At 40.2% G+C, this 9211-nt stretch overlaps 1 pseudogene; it reads right to left on the bottom strand.

The window, feature by feature from the left end:
- Positions 1-3638: 3638 nt before the first annotated feature.
- On the bottom strand, positions 3639-3732 carry LOC122218779 (annotated as a pseudogene).
- Positions 3733-9211: the final 5479 nt, after the last annotated feature.

The raw sequence follows: 9211 nt of genomic DNA, 5'->3' as shown, positions 1-9211 counted from the left end.
GGATTTGAGCCTTAATAGCCTGTTTTTTTCTTCTTAGGTGAGGTGTGCACTCCAGGACAATATCTCAAGGGTTCTCTGTGTATGCTTTGTGTTTCACGTTATAGTGAAACACACGTTGTGTTCTCCATTGGAGAACAATGGAAGGAGAGACATGTGATAGAACTTCAGAACATTGAAAGGTAGATTCTTTTCCAGTCAGTCCCATTATCCTCTCTCAAGAGTAAATGAGTTTATTCCTTTGAGAGGATTGGAGAAAGTATGCATATCATTATCTTATCTAACTCTTCCATCTGTGGAGTGGGGACTCTTATGTATTAGGATAGATGCCTGCTATGAACATTAGAAATATTAGTATCATTGATACATCTGAATATCTTTCGGATTGCTACACATGTACTATTTCTCAGTTTGTGTGTGTGTGTGTGTGTGTGTGTGTGTGCGTGTGTGTGTGTGTGTATGTGTTAAGGTGGTGGTGTTGGTTGTTAGGGAGGTAATCATGTAACAAATCCTATCTGTTGAGTTTCTAGACTTCTTTTTGCTTTGGGGAGGGGAGAGTAGGGATGGCTGGGTAGAAGAGAACTAAGAGAACTGCTAATTGATAAAAAGCTAAAGCCACATTGTTGCACAGCCAAGGGATTTATCGCCCCTTCACATTTTAAATAGAATGAGCCTCCGGCATCTAAAATGATATATTAGTTTACCTACTTAACAATGAGTTTTATATTGCAAATATCAAAAACCACTATAGACTCCATAGTCTGGGGGAACACATAAAGGTAAAACAGGACAAAATATTTCCAATTCAAATTCCATAAGTCTACAGATTCTATAAAGTCTGATGACATTAGAGTAAAAAGCGTCAGACATATATTAGAGTGGATTTTTAAAAAGTGAAGTTTTAAATGTCTTGCAAGCCAGTTGGTGCACATACATCTTGGCTTCATTACAGCCATATGATTTACACGCTCAGACTTCCCTTAGCTGGAAGGCTGCCCCAGCAATAGCATACCCTTTCTCACCATGTCTGGGACTCCCGAGGAAAGGCAGCTGGAGCAGCACAAGGTGTGGTATCTTGGTCTGTCTCTATTACAAAACATTTTTCTTAGTCTGCCTTTATGAAAATAAAGATCAACATAATGCTGGTTTGTGGAGTTAGAGTCATCTCAAGTCACTAGTGAAACCTTACTTTTCATAAAAAGGGGAAGCAACGGCAGAGAGATTAAGTGATTGCCCAGGTGAGCCCAGGTCTTTTTATGATAGGAAAAGATAGGATAAAATAGGCAGAGAGGGAAAGGATAGGACCTGAGGTCTCTGTGTGGGGAAAAAACACATATTTTGGAACAATGCTGGCTGTTGGCCTGGAAGGGACCCTCAAGGAGCTCTTACAAACTATCAATTGGGTATATTACAACCGAGATCAAGAGGAGAGTAAGGAACAAGAAAGGAGGCTTTAGAAAAAATTTGAGATCTTAGTTACAGCCTTACCTACTATTCAGACCAGACTTCCCAAGGTCCTGGCACCAAGTGCCATTTATGTGGCCATTCAGGGTACTGGAAGCGATAATGTCTTCAGAAGGAACAACTGAAGTTGAAAGCCATAAACCATGCCCCTTTTGTGGAGACAATCACTAGAAATCGGAATGCCCTCAGTGACCTTAATCTGGGAGCGCTCAGATTACCAACATCCCTGAAAGGGCCTGGGGCTCTTTACGGTGGCTCTTCTAAACAACTATCTTTGGGAAACCCAGAGCCTCACCTCTGGTAACTCTGGATATAGAAGGAAAACCAGTTGATTTCCTTCTTGACACCTGAGTCACCGTTTCTGTTCTCCTTTCCACTCCAGGCCAACCATCCAAACACAACATGATGATTAGAGTCACTGGAAAACCCATGACCACGTTTTTCCTCAGCCACTGGGGTGTGTATGGGGAGACTTGATATTTCTCACGTTCTTTTTTGATAATGCCAGAGATCCACACTCTCTTGCTAGGAAGGGATATTATGATTGAATTAGGGACTCTAGTGCTACTAGCTTCAGGACAGAAAAACAATTGCCTAAATTTACAGTAATCTGCATATCAAAGATCAATCTTTCCTTGAGGTAAAATGAAATACTTATCATGGAGTTGTTATATTTATCATCCAAATAAGGATGGAAGAGGGAGAAAACAAAAACTATAGTTAATAAGTATATATAACCAGACATGTAGGGATTTTTTGGATGGCTACAATGCATCTTCCCTTCCTAATGGTGTGGCCTTCTCCCTAGGTAGCATTGCATTTGGAATATTAATGCTTGCTGGTCTAAAACTCTTTGTATGTCATTTGTAGAAGCCGTTGCACATGCCAGAGAAATAAGATATCCAAGAAAAATTCTGCTAGCCCAGATGTTCCCATTTTATCGACCTCTGGATTGACCTTTGAACCTGCCCTGACTGTCATTCCCCTTCCCCTGCTTTCAGCAGGAAGCAGTTAAGATCATTATCCTGGTTCCTAACAGGAGTTAGAAGTCATACGTTCAGAGGGGGGAGTATGATAGGAGAAGATAGGATTCAGTAGGCAGAGAGGGAAAGATTAGGACCTGAGATCCCTGGGTGGGGAAAAACACCTATTTTGGAACAATGCTGGGAGTGTCAGATGACAGCAAACCCCCTTAGGCATAAGGTTCCTCTTAAGAATGTAACAGATCCCACCTAAACTCCCCCTCAGGTTTCCCTCAGGAATTTGACAAAAGACCTCAGTATGGCCATAGACCACCTCTCATACAATGAAAATGAGCCAATCAGGAATGCACAACCCAGCACCTAGAGCTATCAAGCCAATAAAGGCAGAACCTGAGACGGAACAAGGGGGAGAGGAAGGGGGAGGGCTGACCAGAACCTTATAAAACAAGGACTCTTGCCTATAGTCCTCAGGCATTCACTTTCGAATTCCCCTCTCTGTAAAGAGAGCTTTCCTACTATTCTTCCTTTCTGATCTTATACTCTAATAAGCTTTTGCCTGCTGCTCATTTTGTGTCCACCTCTTCATTCTTCAAAGCGTCTGAGGTGATGAATCCTAGGTATTGAGGTAAAAAAAAAATCCTGCAACATTTTGACTTAGTTTATCTTGAATATCAAATCAGAAAACTTGACGTGCCTATACTAGGTGCTGTAGACTGAGAGTTTTGTGTCCCCCCCCCCCCCGCCCCCCACCCCAAGTTTATACCCTTAAACCTAACCCCCAATTTGATGGTCTTTGGAGGTGGGGCCCTTGGGGGTGATTAGCTCATGAGGGTGGAGCCTTCATGAATGGGATTAGTGTCCTCACATAAGAGACCCCAGAGAGCTTCCTCACCCCTTCTGCCATGTGAGGACACAGAAAAGATAGCCAGAAAAAAAGTGTATTCTCACCTGGCACTGAATCTGCCAGCACTTTGACCTTGGATTTTTAGCATCCAGAAAGGTGAGAAATAAATGTTTGTGTTGTTTAAGCCACCCAGTTTGTGATAGTTTGTTATATTAATATATTTATTAGTGTAATGTATTTAGAATTGTGCAATCATCACCATATTTTAGAAGACTTCAGTATAGGCATACCTCATGGTATTGTGCTGCACTTTGTTGAGCTTTGCAAATATATTAAAAACAATTTTTTTTTTTACTATGGAACACTTCATGAATTTGTATGTCATCCTTGCACAGGGGCCATGCTAATCTTCTCTGTATCGTTCCAATGAAAATTTTTTTTTAATGTTTACTTATTTTTTGAGAGAGACAGAAAGAGACAGACATAGTACAAGTGGGGGCCGAGAGACAAAGGGGAACACAGAATCTGAAGCAGGCTCCAGGCTCTAAGCTGTCAGCACAGAGCCTAACGCAGGGCTCGAACTCACGAGCCATGAGATCATGACCTGAGCTGAAGTCAGATGCTTAACTGACTGAACCACCCAGGCACCTGGATGTCATATTTTTTAAAATGTTTATTTATTTTGAGAGAGACAGCGTGAGTGGGGGAGGGTCAGAGAGAGAGGAAGAGAGAGAATTCTAGGCAGGCTCCATGCTGTCAGCACAGAGCCCTCCTTGGGGCTCAATCTCATGAACTGTGAGATAATGACCTGACCTGAAACCAAGAGTAAGACACTTATCCAACTGAGCCACCAAGGTGCCCCAATATCCTGTTTTTTTGCAAATGAAAGGTTTGTCGTGTCCCTGCATTGATTAAGTCTATTGGTGCCATTTTTCCAACAGCATTTTCTTCCTATCTCTGTCACAGTTTGGCAATTCATGTAATATTTCAAACTTTTTCATTACTATTGTATTTGTTATGGTGGTTTGTGATCAGGAATCTTTGATGTGACTATTATAGTTATTTGGGGACACCATGAACCACACCCATTTAAGACCACGAACTTAACTGATAAATGTTCTGTGGGTTCTGACTGCTCCAGTGACCATTGTTCCTCTATCTCTCTCCCTCTCCTTGGGCCTTCTTATTCCTTGAGACATGACAATATTTAAATTAGGCCAATTAATAACCCCATAATGGTCTTTTTTTTTTTTATTTTTTTTTTTAACGTTTATTTATTTTTGAGACAGAGAGAGACAGAGCATGAACAGGGGAGGGGCAGAGAGAGAGGGAGACACAGAATCCGAAGCAGGCTCCAGGCTCTGAGCCATCAGCCCAGAGCCCGACGCGGGGCTCGAACTCACGGACCGTGAGATCGTGACCTGAGCCGAAGTCGGATGCCCAACCGACTGAGCCACCCAGGCGCCCCTGGTCTTTTTTTTTTTTAATACATTAAAATTTTTTTTAACATGTATTTATTTTTGAGAGACAGAGTGAGTGGGGGAGGGGCAGAGAGATGGTCTCTTTTTTTTTAATACATTAAAAAAATTTTTTTAACATGTATTTATTTTTGAGAGACAGAATGAGTGGGGGAGGGGCAGAGAGGCGGTCTCTTTTTTTTTTAATACATTAAAAAAAATTTTTTTAACATGTATTTATTTTTGAGAGACAGAGAGAGAGACAGAGTGAGTGGGGGAAGGACAGAGACAGAAGGAAACACAGAATCCGAAGCCGGCTCCAGGACCTGAACAAGCTGTCAGCGCAGAGCCTGATGCACGGCTTGAACCCACAAACCATGAGATCATGACCTGGGCTGAAGTCGGACACTTAACCAATTGAGCCACCCAGGTGTCCCTTGTCTCTTAGTGTTCAAATGAAATGAAGAGTCAGTTGGTGTGGCAAACTCCATGTCTTATTTTAAGAAATCTTTGCAGCCATTTTGACCTTCGGCAGCCATCCACATTGAAGCAAGACTCTCCACCAGCGAAAAGATTGTGACTCGCTGAAAGCTCAGATGCTAGGTAGCATTTTTTAGCTATAAAATGTTTTTCAATGAATGTATTTACATTTTTCTTTGACATAGTGCACTTGCACACTTAGACTACAATATACTATAAACATCACTTTTATATGCACTGGGAAATGAAAAAAATTCACTTGAATTGCTTTATTGTGATATTTGCTTTATTGTAGTGTTCTAGAACAAAACCCATGGTATCTCTGCAGTTTGCCTGTTCTCCAAAAAGAAGACCTGTCCGCATTAGCACTTGTTCTCTGTTCACCTGCAACCAACACCACCTCCCAGCTTTAGACAACCACTATTCTACTCTGTCTCTATGGATTTATCTATTCTATGAGGTCAACACAATATGTGGTCTTTTGTGCCTGGCTTCTTTCATTTGGGATGATGATTCAAGGTTCATCCTGTTGTAGCATGTATCAGAACTTTACACTTTTTTATTGCTCAAAAATATTCCATTGGGTAGATATGCCACATTCGTTTAGCCATTCATCAGTTGATGGCCATTTAGGTTGTTGACACTTGTTGGCTATTACGAATAATGCTGCTGTGAACATTGAGAGCAAAGTCTTTGTGTGCATTCTTCTTTTTCATAGGTGCATACCTAGAAGTGGAATTGTTGGGTCCTATGGTTACTGTATGCTTATTATTTTGAGGCCAAACTGTTTTCTACTAGTTTGCTTTTAAAACAAAGTCCAGCTGGTTTGTTAACAACCACTGTGAACAAGGGCAACTTTTGACCAATTAAAAATACATATGACTACATATGCACAAATCTGCAAATGGTAGTATACAGCTAAAACTATGAAAAGGCACAGAAATTTCTCACAGCTAAAAGTGCCTATATAAAGCAAAAATCATGGTTTTCACATCACAAATAATCTGCCCGGTTTACCTTTAAACCAGCTAACGTATAAAAGGCTTTTGATCAGCAGATCTACAAATATGGCCAAGTTAACGCCATTGCAGGACTCTTCCATTTTGCATTTCTAGACATAAAAAATAACAACAGGCTTTTGATAAGGATGTTAGGTTATTAAAAAAATTTTAAGATAGAAAAATCAGCAAGAGGGAAGACTGCCGTTAAAAGGAAGAATTTATTTTAATGTTTAGGTTCTCTGAACACCAGTTTCAAGAAGACTTTGGCATCAGTGTTTTGCATTTACTGGAGAAAACATTTGTCTGGAGCAGTGCTTGTAGGGCTCTGTGTAAACAAACCAGAATGAAACAATTAGATTTTTCTATTTGCATTTCTGTTAAGGCATTTGCCAGCCATTTTTCTTACCTTATACCATGTATAATGGCAGTAATGCCAAGACTGTGTGTTTTTTTTTAATGTTTATTTTTGAGAGAGAGAGAGAGAGAGAGAGAGAGTGAAAGTGGGGGAGGGCAGAGAGAGAGAGGGAGACACAAAATTCAAAAGCAGGCTCCTGCTTCTGAGCTGTCAGCACAGAGCCCAACACAGGGCTTGAACTCATGAACTGTGAGGCCATAACTTGAGCTGAAGTCTGATGCTTAGCCAACTGAGCAACCCAGGCTTCCCCCCAAGACCCGTGTTTTATTCCAGGCTCCACCACAACCTGTGGGACATTACTCTTCATCTTGGAACCCACCTTCATCGGTAGAATAGGAATTATTACCCACCCATTCACTTCAAGGTTTGGGTGGTTACATGAGAACAAATGAGATAGTACGGAGCACACAGCACTTTATAAACTGTCAAGCTCTAAAAGATAAGGCATTTATATAGGGCAAAAAGAGCTGTGTACTCATAGTCAATGTTCAAAGGGATATTTAAAATGCTGAGAGCGGTGGTATTTATTTTTATTTCCATATATACCTATGATTGATGACCAGTGTAATGTAAAGCACTTAAAAATACATTTCTAAGCTAATAGGCACAAATAAAAATACTGGGGAGAATTGAAAAATTTCCTTAGATACTACATTAAACACAACAATGTTTTTTCTTGGCATATCTTAGAAAAAGCATGGAACACAGAAATTACGAGAAATGGAATTTATATTTTGCACAATTTTAGATTGCTTTGTTCTTTTTAAAATAGCATTTATTTTTTGAAAATTTATTTTACAGAGAGAGACAGAGCATGAGCAGGGGAGAGGGGCAGAGGGAGAGAGAGAGAATCTTAAGCAGGCTCCATGCTCAGTGAAGGGCCTGGTGCAGGGCTTGATCCCATGACCCTGGGATCATGACCTGAGCCAAAATCAAGAGTCAGGTGCTCACCTGACTGAACCACCCAGGTGCCCTTAATTTTCTCTTTTCTTTCATTTCCCATGAACAACTGAAGTTTATCACATTCCTAACTCTGCTTCTTGGAGCTGTTTTATATTTTTGCCAGCAAAAGTAGATGTGAAGGCATCTGGGACGGATCATTTGTGTGGCTGTTTTAAACAAAATATAGGTAACACATTTCCTTTGGTAACTTCTTGTGCCACCAGTACCAAAATAAACTGTTTTCTTAAAACAGTTTTTACAGGTTCCATTTTAAGGAAAAGGGAATGTGACATTAAGGGCTACCACTGAACAACAATTAGCAAGTTCAAAGCAATACTGGGAATATGGCCCTGTGGTGTCTTTTTCATTTCTACTTACTTATCAATTTTCTTATATTTTCATTAGCATTTGGGATTAAACGTCTTTCTAAAGTAAACATTTACCCTAAAAACATTATGTTAACAACACAAAAAATGGTGATATGCTTTTCTTTGATGGGAGATCACAGACAGAACATAAGGCAAATAATAGGAAATTTATGGAAGAATATAGCAAGTAAGAGTAAATAATTAGCATCTTGTTGAGAACATTGAGCTTTGCTACTGACTAATTTCATGAATAGCAGCTGCTCTGCCACGTGATACCCAAGCATCAATATCTTAACACACACAGCAAGTTTTTTGTTATTTTTTTCCTCACCCAGGAAAAAAAGACAGGGAATTCAGCAGGTACTATTTCTGGAGAAAAATGACTTGCATTATGAACATCTTCAATTATTTGCCTCGCTTCATATAACTTCCTCTTTCCTCCCTCCAAGTTCTCATTATTCAAAAATCATTTACCACTAAATTTTAGAAAAATAGTTTCTCCTAAAGCAGAAGTGAAGTGAAGCTGGGCTTGAGTCAATAAACAATTATGAGGCTCTCAAATCATCAAAAAGATGCCACCTATGACATATGACCTGTTCTGGTCTCAAGGCGCACGGCCCCAGTTTATGGAGAGTGTAGATGGGGTTGTATTTTCTCTTATCTGGAACTGATGGTCCCTGTCACCTCAACTTCAGAGAGAGTTTTTCTTTGGAAGAACCGAAACATATTAGCATTTGGAGGATTTCTTGAAGGTACACATGAACATCTTTTTCGAAGAAACAGTCTGAAGTTGCTAATCATATTTTGGTGAACAAAGCCTAACATTGCTGGCTTTCAAGCCACAGGAACCTGGACCATTGTTTTATTTGTGGTTTGGTTGTCATCAGTGACTGCATAGGAGGCTCCAAAGTCTCAGTCCTCAGTTCAGACTTGCTTGCTCATGAGCAGTGTGACTGTCAAATCATTGGATTTATTGAAGCCTTGCTTTCTTCATTTATGAAGTATAAGTATACACATTGTGGTTTCCTTTTAAAAACTTTAAAGATTTAAAAAATTGGTCTATGGTATGTGGCACATATTGTGTGTAGCAGACACTGCTGGGTTTCCCTGCTCTTTCCTAGCCTAAAGGATCCTAAAGTTATTTGGGTAACAGTGTGCCTGCGCTGGGGGATTAGTCATGAATCTTAATGCCACTGTGGCAATCTCATTTTCCATCGCCACAACTGGTTTGTCAGCATGAAATCCGGTTCTGGCTGATGA

Source organism: Panthera leo, chromosome B1, assembly GCF_018350215.1.
Source record: "Panthera leo isolate Ple1 chromosome B1, P.leo_Ple1_pat1.1, whole genome shotgun sequence".
Lineage (NCBI taxonomy): Eukaryota > Metazoa > Chordata > Mammalia > Carnivora > Felidae > Panthera > Panthera leo.
This window is presented reverse-complemented; position numbering and strand designations above follow the sequence as displayed.